The sequence below is a fragment of the Miniopterus schreibersii genome (assembly GCF_964146895.1).
Source record: "Miniopterus schreibersii genome assembly, chromosome: 4".
Lineage (NCBI taxonomy): Eukaryota > Metazoa > Chordata > Mammalia > Chiroptera > Miniopteridae > Miniopterus > Miniopterus schreibersii.
The window spans coordinates 54,308,268-54,321,653 of NC_138105.1; the positions used below are offsets into that span (position 1 = coordinate 54,308,268).

General features: G+C 37.0%; 1 long non-coding RNA gene across 1 annotated transcript in view; it reads right to left on the reverse strand.

The window, feature by feature from the left end:
- Positions 1–464: 464 nt before the first annotated feature.
- Positions 465–13,386, reverse strand: part of LOC308557046 — a 73,604-nt gene continuing 60,682 nt past the window's right edge. Inside the window, exons 3-5 of the long non-coding RNA XR_013998786.1 lie at positions 6,470–6,648; positions 3,694–3,765; positions 465–1,654 (exon numbers count right to left, since the gene is read on the reverse strand). This is a non-coding gene — a long non-coding RNA (uncharacterized lncRNA). The remainder of the gene's footprint in view (positions 1,655–3,693; positions 3,766–6,469; positions 6,649–13,386) is intronic.

Genomic DNA, 13,386 nt, shown 5'->3' on the forward strand with positions numbered 1-13,386 from the left:
ATACTGGAACAACAGTTGCCTTAATGACTCTGTGACTTCATGTTTGCCTTTTCTATTCCTGGAAAAGTTGTCTTTGATATATACTGTTTCAGCTTGTGTAAACCAGTTTGGACATACTAATTTAACACATCTAAAACCATTTTGCAGATATTTTGCTAATAACCTTTGTAATTTTAAAGTTTCATGATATAATTATTTTATTCACATTTAGTAATTTCACACTAGAAAAGAAAAAATGAATCCCAAACTTATGGCCAAACTAGTTAGACGAGCCATGCTAACTTCAGAGACATTTAAATATGATTTGTTGAAATCTATTCTAATTAGTTGCCAACATGATCTAGGCATAGGCCTGCTATTCATGTTTGTGGAATTATTTTTCCAACTATTCAAAGCTTGTATCTAATAAAGTTGTTATTAATATACCCCAAAACACTTTGGTTTTACAGCGATAACACTGGAGTAAATTCAGCATGTAAAATGAATTTATTTCCCCTCATGGGTTTTTTAACAGAAGTTATTCTTAAGAGAACATTGGGCTGCAAACAGAACAAATAGTTAATTTTCATAGAATCTGAGCAATATTAATGTGGCTATTATTGCATAAAACTACATATCATGAGTATATGAATTTTTAAAAACCAAACACAGTTGTGTAACAGACATTCAGATAAAGAAACAGAACTAATGGAATTCCAGAAGCTGCCCTTTACTCCACCGCTTCCCATCACCACAGTACCACCCCTCCCCCTAAGGGTCATCATCACTATGCTTGGAGAAACCCTTGTTTCTTCATTTATTTTTCATTATTATTTTATCTAGCCTTGTTGAAGTGTGATGGACCAAAAAAAACTGCATACATTTAGGTCAGTAATTTTCAACCTTTTTCATCTCATGGCACATATAAACTAATTACTAAAATTCTCCAGCACACCAAAAAATATATTTTTTGGCCATCTGACACAAAAAATAGGTAACATTTTGATTTATTCATATCAGCTATTGTTGTGTTGGCTGAAGTGATTTTGTCATTTTTTTATTTGACAATCTAAGGGAAAAGAGGTCAGCGCCCCTGACTAGTCAGGTATTGCATATTTTAAAAATTCTTGGGGCACACCCCTTGAAAATCACTGATTTCAGGTGTACAATGTGATTTTGGGGGTCCATATATCAGATAACTTAATATACATATATATTGTGAAATAATAGCCACTATAAGTTAATTAACACAACTAACACCTTCCACAGTTACCTTTGTGTGTGTGTGTGTGCGCCCACACACGTGCGTGTGGTGAGAACACTCACAATGTGTTCGCTTAGCAAATTTCAAGTATACAAAACAGTATTGTTTATTATAGTCATCATTGCCCAGAACTTACTCATAACTGAATAATTTTGTACCCTATGACCAACATTTCCTCATTTCCCCAACCCCTAGCCTCCAGCAATCACCATTCCGTAAGTTTAACTTTTTAAAATTCTACATGTAAGTGAGATCATGAAGTATTTGTCGTTCTGTGTCTGGTTTATTTCACGTCACATAATGGTCTCCAGTTTCATTTATGTTGCCACAGACGGATTCTTCATTTCTTCATGGCATTTCTAAACATTTGGAGACGAAATTCATCTTGGAGCAGCTATGGAAGCTGCCAGTCTGCAGTGGAGAGGAAAAAGTTGTTGAGCTGATATATCAAGAGTTGTCTTGAAAGCAATACAAAGACACACTTTTTTTTCTCCATTGTCTTTTCATCCTAACAAGCAGAACTGTAGTTCTATAGTTTATGTTTTCAAGTTCATCTGAATTTTTTGGAGTGTATATGTTATTAGAAAAAGGGGGAGAGAGACCTAAAGAACTCTTCCTAAATAACCAAAAAAGAATCATGGTGTTAATCTAAAGAAAACTTTAGAAGAGATCTTAAGTCAGCAAAATATATTATATTAAATATTCAGTGAGCTCATTTTTTATATTAAATGCTTTACCAATAACTGTTGTAATTTTATTTTCATATTTAATGAACTGGCCTTTTATGCAGTTTTTTGGTAATATTAGTGTTGAGTAACTTTAAAAATGCCCGAATGAGGTTAATATTTGGTTCAAGGAGGAACATAGTAGTGTAGATGGCTGTGGTTAGAGTTTTCTTAAGGGAAAATTGCTCTGGGAAAGTAGTTATGTTGAAACCAATCTGCTTAGTGTCATGAAGAGGAATTTTTAAGTAGCGACATCTGTTTGACCTATCATGTTGAAAATGCAAACACTCCAACCACATAAATTATAGCAAATTCTGTTTGCTACCAAAACCTCAGTAGCTCTGTCCTGGTCTAATCGGAAAAAAAAGTATATTTATTTTGTGTTGCTTTATTTTTGGAAATATAAAATACAATTACATTAATGACAGAACTTTATAAAGTAGATTAACAAAAAGAAAAAATAATCTACAATTCCACTATTCATAAATAACTCTTAAAATGTTACTCTATGTTTTGTCTTTTTTTCTCCCAAATATATGACACATATTTGTTAATGAGATAGAATAACACTGCATGCATTGTTTTATAATATGATTTTATTTTCAAGATGTATTTCAATAAGCACACTGTTGAGATTTTTGTTAATTATTTCATCTGTTTTATACATGTGTGTATATGAATGTATATATGTGTATGCATATGTGCGTGCAAGTTATTTGTATTATTTGCCTATTTTTCCATTGGCATGTTTCTCTTTAGTATTATTTTCTATGGAATCAACATAGTAAAGATTGAATTGTCAGATATTCATCACTCAAAATTCCCAGTTTAAAATCTGTCTTTCAAGCTTGTTTATTTTTAAAATTTACATTTAATAACTTTTTTTTCTTTACAGATTCTTTAGTGTGATGTTGCAGTAAGGTAATGTTCAAAATACAATTATATAAATCTTCACCCATATTTGCCTTTACTCCATATATGATATAGTTTTTTCCATTTAATCTTTAATTTTTAATGTGGAATAAAATAACTTTAGAAAAGCAGCAGAAATATCATTTTATTTCAAAATTATTATCAATTTTAAACACATTTGTTGGATAGTGCATTTTCTCCCCCTGATTTCGAATGAACTTTTTATCAAATACTAAATTCTTATAGGTGCTTAGATCTATTTATGTTTTCTGCTCTTGTTCCATTTATGTAATATTTTATCATGGCCATACTCATTAAACACTTTTTTTATCTTGATCATACATTTTAGTTTCTGATAGGGCATGTCTTCCTCCTCAATCCATGCAGTATTACTAAAGGAACCTGTGTCAGCATGCTTCCATTTATTTCCTCTGAGCCTCTCGCCTCTAGTGCTATGCGTTTTACTTCTACTTATGCTATTGTACTCTAATTCCACAATATATTGTTACTATTTTTGCTTTAAGCAATTACTAATCTAAAGCTAAGTTTGCTCACTTCCGAGAGAGTATCCTTGTAACATTCTACTCAGTGACCTCTCTGTTAGGCGATATTTCCATCCTGGCTAAACAGAACACACAAGAGATCACACCGGACTCCAGCACTCCAGGCAAACTATGGGAGCCCTACCTACCTTGACATTCCCTTTACCCCTTCATTTTAGGAAATGTGGATTCTCGTATAGCCTCTTGCGATTGTGTTACAAAGTAGAAAGGGAGATGGCAAGAAGGGAAGTGAGGTCCAACAGATACTCACCAATCCACTCCACGGATGCCCTGCCAAGGGATCAGCACCCAGTTAGAAGATGGTCACCCAGGAGTTTCAGTGCTAACAAGAAGCAAAACCGAGAGCAGCTTATAGAGAAGTTTGAAGTAACAGAGAAATGCCAAGTCCATAATTCAGGGGAGAAAGTAAACCACTCTTCTCCCTTCACCAACTCCTCCCCTAATTATTTCACCACCACATATGAAATAAGGAAAAGTGACTTTGAATGCGAAGTATCTGTTGCTTGGGGTGATAGGCAAAATGTGGAAGCGGGGTAGACTGGGGTGCTCACTGTCTACCAGCACAACCTCCTTTACAATTTACAGTCCATTGAGGCACCCCTGCAGACTCCAAGGGTGCCACAGAAGATTATTAAAAAATAACTGCCTTAAGGAATAACTCCTTAGTAAGGCACATAGAAGGCGTTCGATGATTTGGTGCCTGCACTCTCCAGTTCTTCTCGCCGAATTCCCACTTTTCCTCTGTGCCCATGTCCAACAGTGCAGAACTATCTCCATGTCCCACAGTACACTTAATTCTTTGTGTATCTATTCCTATTTCTCTGTCTCTGTCCCTCTCTCCAGAACAATGCTCTCCTTGAACATATTAAGCAAACTGACATATTTTGGGAATCTGCCTAACAATCTCAAGTTAGACTATATGAGCATACATGTAGCATAGATGCTTCTATGTGCAGATGTCTACAAACCAGTTAAACTGAGAACTAATTAAAATCAGGGAACCAATCTGGGATTATTGTTTATCTTTATATTCTGTTGACTAACACACAGTAGTTGACTATAGTCATAATAGATCAGATGAGAAAGTATCAGTTAGTTATTTCTTTATAATTAAGTATCCCAAAATATAGTAACTTAAAACAAAAAAACATTTATTTATCCCATAATTGTGTAAGTTGATTGGGCAGTTCTGCTGACCTGGGCTTGTTCATGTGTCTGCCTGTGGTTAGTTAGCTGGTCCAAGATGGCCTGAGCTAAAATGACTCATCTCTATGGATGGGGGCTCTCCTCTACCAGTAGGATAGCTGGAGCATGTTAGAAATGCAGCAGCAGTCTTCTGAGAGACCCAGCAGAAACACGCAGGAGGCCTCTGCTAGCTCTGCCATTATATATACATAATCACGGAGCCAGTCCTGATTTATAGAGCAGGAAGAAGAAATAATCACTACCATTTTTGCAATTATTTTGTGATAAATAAAAATATTGACTGTATTTGACAACTCTATTGATATTCTGTAGCACTGCTTGAACAAGACCCAAGATTGTTCTAAAAATGTCTGTGGGATACAGATTGGATATACAGTTTCTTTTTTTTTTTTTTTTTTTAATATATCTTTATTGATTTCAGAGAGAGGAAAGGAGAGGGAGAGAGAGAGACAGAAACATCAATGATGAGAGGGTCATTGATCAAGCCCACAACTGGGCATGTGCTCTGACCGGGAATTGAACCCTGATCACCTGGATCCCAGGTCGATGCTCAACCGCTGAGCCACGCCTGGCCGGGCACAATTTCTTAAAAATGTAATTTAAACACAAAAGAAAACAAGAAAGTTCATTAAAAAAACTTACTATTTGATCTATCTGCTCCAGAAGGTAAATCATTAAAATGATGGTACCAGTGATATCAGATCCCATTTAGTAGGTTTTCCTGGGTTCATTTAGGAATCAAATTTAAACATTTCCCAGGGGAGTCTTTTGTTCCATTAACCCAAACTGCTCCACCTAGCAGAGTGGCAATGATGTCCAGAAATAGTTAATTTAGTGGTGCACTTTCTGGACCATTTCAAAGGACACTGGTTCCCCAAACAATCTTTATTTCTGTTTTAGTGAATGTTATAAAAATCTTAACCTAAACACCCAAGGAATACAATGCTTTCAATTTACAAGTTTTATATCTAAAGTCATAAAAATAGAACTTTTCAGTTTGAAGTGGAGTCAAAAGTATTCTCCTGATTGCTCTAACAAGATTTTATGGACTTTATCTTTTAATTTACATAAAATAAAAATGTCTCTGCATAATACTGTTCTACAATACTGTATAAATTCAACAAATAAATAAATCTTTTCCCAATCTGAGTTCTTTTATAATCTGAAAGTCAAACTGAAAATCAACCTTTTGGAACTTTGAACTAAAAGCAATTATTTGACAAAATGAAATGGAAAAAGGTTGCTTTTAAGGTTATATATCCTCTTAAAAATGGAACAAAGAACAAAATTCTTTAATAACAGACATTATAGCAAAAAGAGGTATAAAGTGGAAAAGTAAAGAATATCTTACAATTTTTAGATTTTTAAGTATTGGGAGAAATATATTTCATAAGTAAGAATGTTATTAAGTATCACATTCCAATCACTTTTTGTTCACCTTGTTCCTGAAATGACTATCAACTAGATTTGTTTAGTTCCATGCTCACTTTTGAAAAGTAAGATTGGTGGGGTCAGTTACTAAAATATGTGGGAAGATGGGCAGGAAGAAGCAAGAGATTGATGTACTGCCAGAATTTTGGCAGTTATATATGCCAAGAATGTCAAGGCAGGACAAGTGTGAGACAATGCCTGGAAAATGCTACAGAAGTGGGTGTAGGCCTCATGCTAAAGAAAGAGTTGTCAAAGCAAATATCAAGTCTGTGTATGGTAAAGAAAACACAGGTACTCTCTGGAAAGCTGTTAATATTCAACTAATTCTGGGACATTCAAAACACATAAAAAGTTCTCCACTTTATATGAAGACCAGTTCTCAAACTTACGGAACATTCCTTGAGAAAGTATAGGGAACACCGAGAACAGAGTCCAGATCCTCAGGTTTGGGGAGCTGGCAAACATCAGCTAAGGCCTTTGGTTCTCCAGATGACTCTCAGCCGTTTCAGGTTAGACAGCCGTGGCTTCCCAGATCTCAGTGAAAGGTGAAATAGAAACTGGAAAAGGCCTAGGAAACATTTATAAGAGTCGGAGATGAGAAAAGCATCAATGACTCAGACATAAGGAGCAAGTCAAGGCCAAAGATTTACAAAAGCTTGTTCGTGGGATCACATTCAGGTTTCTTGGCCTGAAGTTTATACAATTGAGAGAGGTGGTTCTCTTTAGAAAAAAAAAAATTACAAATACAAAACTAGATCTGAATGTAAATATTAATTTGGAACGTCAAAGGAAAAGACAGCCAATTTTTTGGAGTCTTGAAGATTCATGTTTTTTTTTCCTGAAATGTTTTTAGTCAATTTACCAAAAATATTTTCTCAATTATGCTCCCTGGCTTCCCCTTCCACCTAGCATATGCTACACCTCCCAGCAACTCCCAGATCTCAAGGGGCCCATGTAAGGAAGGGGGCATGAAGCTTAATCTTCCTCAGCACTAGAAATCCATCTTGTGATTCAACAAAATGCAGATCTTGAATGAGCAGATTTGTATTTAAAAATGGCCATCAACGAAGTTCCATGTCCTATTAACATTGTGAAATTCTAGATCTAAAAAACTAGAAATCTGATCATCTCGACTAAACTGAAGCTCAGAGAGTTAGGGAATTACTAAGGATGCCCAAGCCAGCCGCCTTGCCTGGTGGTCTTTCTAATGCAGTCCACTGCCCACTGCCTCTTCCCTCAGAACTGGGGTGCTTTATCCTGTTTTGATTAATTAAACAGGATTTGCTGAGAGATACCTAGATTTATACTGAGGGGATAGGAACACATGAAAAGACTTTGTACTTTCTTCTTCCTGAACATTATAGTCCAGCCGAGCAAGACCACAAACATGGGTGACAAATGATTGTAAGTCAGTAAGGCCACTGAATAATATCTGTTAGCCATTCATAATCGAAATAATATTGGATACATGTTTGTAAAGTATTAAGTACTAAGACATTACTCTTATTAATACTCATCGCTATGAATATAAATATATTTGGACTCATTGCATTCTCTTTCCTGTAAAAGTATCATCCAGAAGATCTTACTGATATCACTGTTCTGTGTCTCTCGTTACATAGACGGACCCAGCTTTCTGCCATTATCATATTCTCTCTCTGTTGCTGTTTGATTTTCTGTTAGCCTGATACTACTGAGTCCTGTCTTCGGGATTAATAAACTGGATTTATTTTCAAAGCTCTTCAAGCAAAGTGGTTTTACTTCAAACTTGGTTCCGGAAGATCTGTGCCTCATCACTCTTCACATCTGCCTTCACTGTAAAAAAGTTATTTGCTGATGTCATTTCTCATTTGGCTCACAGATGCTGACCTCTGGAGCTGGTTCCTCACATTCATTGTCTCAGAATGAAAGAACTGGCCTAAAGTATCTTGTGTGGGGGATATTTTATGCCTTTTGAGTATTAATAGGTAACTCCAGATTTCTGGGCAGTGACTATGGTGGACATCAGTAGAGCTGTCTCCTTTTTTAAAGCCCTATTCAGGGTTCCAGGAATGTGTGTCCATATCCCAGCACCTCCTCCCCTGACCCAGGCTAACTCTTGGATCCTACTTTGAACTCCAGTTTCAAGCATTGATATTACAGTCTAGTTACCTTATTTGATAATGCCGGTAGATTTCAATAGGAAGTTTGTGGTCTTATTGTTTGTGTTGTTCCTATTATACTCTTAAGCTACCACTTATATTTATTCAATAAATATTAAATATCTCTTAGATGTTAGGCACTGTGCTGGATATGATGACATGCGAAACGTGCATTGCATACATGAGGTTAACGTCTAGGCTTTCTTCCTATCTGTCAGTTATCAGTATGAATTACTAATAAATACTAATAAATACTTGAGGAAGCATAATATGTTAATACTGCCTATTTCTACAAACATTATATATTTGGGTTTCCTTTATGTCTACTAGTGTAGGGATGACTGATGACCTTTTCATTTGGACCTTTATGTTCAAATACTCTGGATCTCTGTAAAAGAATGAAAAAGGTATTGTACATCTGCTCTTGTCTCTGTGGGAAGCATAGGAAACATTGTTGCAGAGCCTAAGTTGGTTACTCAAGGAGAGAACAGAGTTTAGTCAAGTGAAATATTTTTCACTAGGAGTAGTTACAATTCCTTATATTATAGTTATAAGATTGAGTTTGATAAGGCAGCATCGGAAAAAAATGAATAAGGGAAGACGAGAGTATAACAGATACCAGTTACCTGGGAGGACTGACTTGAATTTTCTCAGGATCTGTAAAGTAACCTGTGAACTTTTGACTTTTATAGAAGCAAGACCCATAAAAGTCGATACCAGAAGAATCCTACTAGTCAAGCATCATGGGAATTTCTTAATCTATTTTTACAGAGGTAATATCACCCACTAGCACATCACTGCTAATTACCAAGTGAAATAATACAAATCTACTCACTGATTTATAAATATATACACGATGTAAACTTTTTCCAAATATTAGAAACTGGTGTGTCAGAATTGTAAAGCAATTGCTGAATAAACCACACAGTATGTACGGGTTAATGTTCAACTTGCATTTACAACACTTTGAAACCAGAAAGGATTATTCTTGCTCTGTATCTTTGGAGCACTTTCCGAAGTCCATTTTAGGTGCCCACGTTGCTCTCAACCTGCCTCTTCTCCACCAGCCCACAAAAGCATTGGGCCTCGGCTGCCTTGCTGGCCTACTTGGACAGCAGGGGCACCTGGCCCATGAACTAAGCTATTCACATGGGCTTGCTCACAAATTGGACTAAGATGCACAGAAGCTTAGCATTAGTTGGTGGCATCCTTGGAAATAGAAAAGTATAGAGAGTTGGGAATAAGGGAGGTCATTTGGGGCTCTTTTTGAGTTTCTCTTTCTTGCAAATTTCCCTGTTAGTTTTTGATAATTAAACCAATAATATCGCCCCAAGCTCATTAGGCAAACACAAGGAACTCAAAGCTAAAGGCGACTGAAACATAAAATTGCTATTGGCTTCCTCTTAGCATCAGGTTTGGGGGAGGGATTTTAGAGTAATACGAAATGAAGAGGTCCTTATGCATGTTTATAGTAGATATGGAACTAAAAAAAAAAGATCCACAAATACTCTCCTCTGACGGATGGGGGTGTGAATGAATCGAAAGCAATGTGTGGCTCATGCTCTCAGCTGCCTGTCTCCCGCAATCTCATACACGGTATTTCCCAGAGCAGCTGGAGAAACAACTGGGACGCAGGCGGATTAGCGACTACTCATCCGTTTTCACCGCTGCCAAGGCGAATCTTCCCAAATCCTGATTATGTTTATTTAAGTGAAACATCTGCCAATAAAAAGGAGACATGTTTATGGTAATAGCAGCACCATGGCTTCTGTTCTCTGAATCATAGTAACACCGGCTGGATGGCCTGTGCTTGGGGATTTTCGTTCGTTCTTTTTATCATCGTTACTAAGTAATAAACCCTTTAAAGTGAACATCTTGTGCCACGAGGATTGCTAGCAGCTACGGCAATAAAAGAGCCGATTGTTGCCTTTCCTGTTGGAAAACGCTGGTGGGGGCAAGGGAAGCAGTCAGGAAGCAACTGGGTTCGCTAACATAAACTAAACTTGGAAGTGTCTTTGCAGAGTTTAGACACTAACCAGCGATGAACCAGCTGAGAACTGTGAGAACATTGTATATTCTCACAGATATGAGCAGCCCAAGTGTGAGTTGTTTAATTTTGTTTTCCATTTTCTAGGAATAGTAATACGTAAGAGGTTGTCCACTACCTGGGGACAGGAGCGGGGAGGGTATGTAAATAGACTGAAACAGCATTTCCTGGCTAGGTCTGCCTTCATTATCCTGCTCGTAACCTTATTTGAAAAATAAAAATAAAAAATGGACTATTTTAAAAACATAAAACCTCATGTATCCATTCAACAAATACTTTCGGTCCCACTTAGTGAAGGGCACTTTCTCTAGGGGAGGCCAAGATGAATCCCGCATAGCCTCTGGCCCCATGGAGCTTCCATCTAGTAGAAGGGAAAGAAAGACAGGTATGTGTCTACTTGTTTGTTGATACAAATGTTCACTTTGTGGGGATCACTGGGTCACGTAGTGTGGCTACAACAGCAAATGTAAGGATATATTCCCTGCTCCTAGGGACTGTACTTGTCTCCTAGGGCTATTGTAACAAAGTACCACATACTGCACGACTTTAAACACCAGGTGTTGCTTCTCTCACACTCCAGAGGCTAGGAGCTGGAAATCAAGGTGTTGCTAAGGCCATGCTCCCTCCCAGCCATCTAGTAGAGGATCCTTTCTTTTCTAACCAGATTCTGGTGGCTCCAGGCATTCCTTGACTTGTGGTGGCATAACCTTACTCTCCGCCTCCCTCTTCAATGGCTGTCTTTCCTCTGTGCCTGTGCCTTCACCTTTTCTTCTTATACACCAGTCATGTTGGATTAGGGGATGCCCCTGCTCCAGTGTGACCTCATCTTAACTAATCACATCAGCGATGATGCTATTTCCAAATAAGGGCATGTTCTGAGGCACAGGGGTGGTTAAGACTTCAATATTTCTTTTGAGGGAACACAATTCAACCCATAACATAAAGCACTTAGGGAAATGTTATTTATAAAAGGGGAACAATCACATATCAGTAGAAAAAAATGAGATATATAGACAAAGGAAGAATTGCTAAGACTTGTTGAGCAATTTGAGCTTGAGGTGGACAAAGATGATGAAGAGGTTTATAATCCTAGTTCTGAGGTTCATCACTGGTCTTCAAGCCAGTCTTACTCTGAATTGAGAATGCTGCTCTCACCTCCCTCACCAAACACTTCTATCAACTAAACACAATGCCTGTAGTTTCCCAACTTTAAATCCACTGTAACAGAGCCTGGGCCCTGAGACCCAATATCAGACCTGCCAAACTGGAGAGTTTACCTGCTTGAAACCTGGCAAACCTCTGTCACCAGGATTTCCTAGTTGGCTACTTCAGTAAGGACAGAACTGAAGTCCAAGTCATAAATCTGCTCGGCTCTCAGCTGAAAGTACTGAAATGATATTTGTTAGTCCCACATTTGTTTCTTGGTCCTATATTCCTTTGTGAAAGTCTTTGGAAAACCCTTCTCTGACACTGCCGCCCCATGTTCCTTCCTTTGCCTCCCCATCTGTGTGGGTCGCCAATGCTTGGCTCTGCCTTCTACCACTGAGTCCCCGTTACAACATATTGATGGATGGATGGATGGATGGATGGATGGATGGATGGATGGATGGATGGAAGAAAGCAGATTGGGCAAGAGTAACACGGGGACAAATGTTACTGTTGCGTAGAGAGCAATGGGCAGTGTCTAGAAGACACTTGGAATAACATACAGAGCACAGACTGGACTGGAAGGAGTCTGTTGAATAGAGAATAATTTGAGGCTTGAAGATCTTTCAAGAGATTCAGATTATCAAATGAATCAATCTAAAAGTTGGGGTTACTTAGAATGTTATCGTTTCTATGAAACAGGAAGCAAGCATGTAATCAACGCTACCAAAGAAAACTGCAGAATGTAGAAGTACAGTTTTCTCTTCCCCACTTTTAAAGGAAATCCACATCACCTCTTTAAATACCCCAACACAAATGATACTGCAGTTTTTCAGAACAACAAGCTAGTTTATTTTGAAAAATGTAGCACAAAATTAACTTCCCAGCAGACACTTTATCTAGACAGCATTTTCAGGGAAATAAGTGTACACATAAACACAATGGCCCATTCAATACAAACCCTGTCCCAGAACAGGTATTTCCAGTGGTGTTCTCTCATGAATAAATACAATGCAAAGCTAGCAGGAATGACACACTGCAAACAAGGATTTCAATAGCAGTGAAGTTCAGAGTCACTGTGACATTATCATCAGGAAGAGTCCTCTGGGCCAGCCACCCAAGCCTGGTTTGGTTAAGTAGCTTGTCAGTATTCCCTCGAATGTTTTCTCAACTTTTGATTCTTAAGTTTTAATTTTAAAAATTAAAACACACACACACACCTTACCCTATTACATTCTTCTAAAAATGTTTAACTCATTTTGTTTATGAAAATAGTGCGATCCCCCACCCCTGAATATCTATCAAGTTTATTTCCATAAATAAACGACAGCACTTAATAGAATTGGTTGTCTTTGATTCAGCTTTTATATATAAGGTTTGTTTTAATTTCGAAACATTCAGTGATAGCACAAAATGATGGAATCTGATTTGTTGCTTTATGTGGATACTTTCCAGATTAAGGAATATTAATTGAAGTTCTTGTAATAAAGCATATCTTCTGGAATTATTACATTTCCTAGTAAAGGCCGCACTTATTCTACCAAGTTCATATTCTTTTACTACTAATAAAAATGTACTCTGATCAGAAAATGATTTTTTCTAAAAATTGACCAAATATTAAAAAGTTTTCCTTTATTTGGGTTTCAAAGTCTGCCTGGAAAAAAATAAATTTCAAGAACTATGAGAAAGAGAATGGAAAAAAAAAAAACTTGGAGAATATTAGGAAAGACTGTCCAGAAATGAGAGAAAACTTGGGGATGTGCATGATTCACAAAAGCATCAATAAATCAATCAATCTAAGATATGGGTAGAATACTAAGAAGACTCCAAGAAATAAAGAAATTCTTAGCAGAATCTAAAAATAGTAACTAATATTTATTGTGAGGTTACGATATGCCAAGTCCTGTGCGTGAATTTGATTTAATTTCCCTCAATTTTATAAAGTGGCTACTATCATTGTGCTATTTCATAG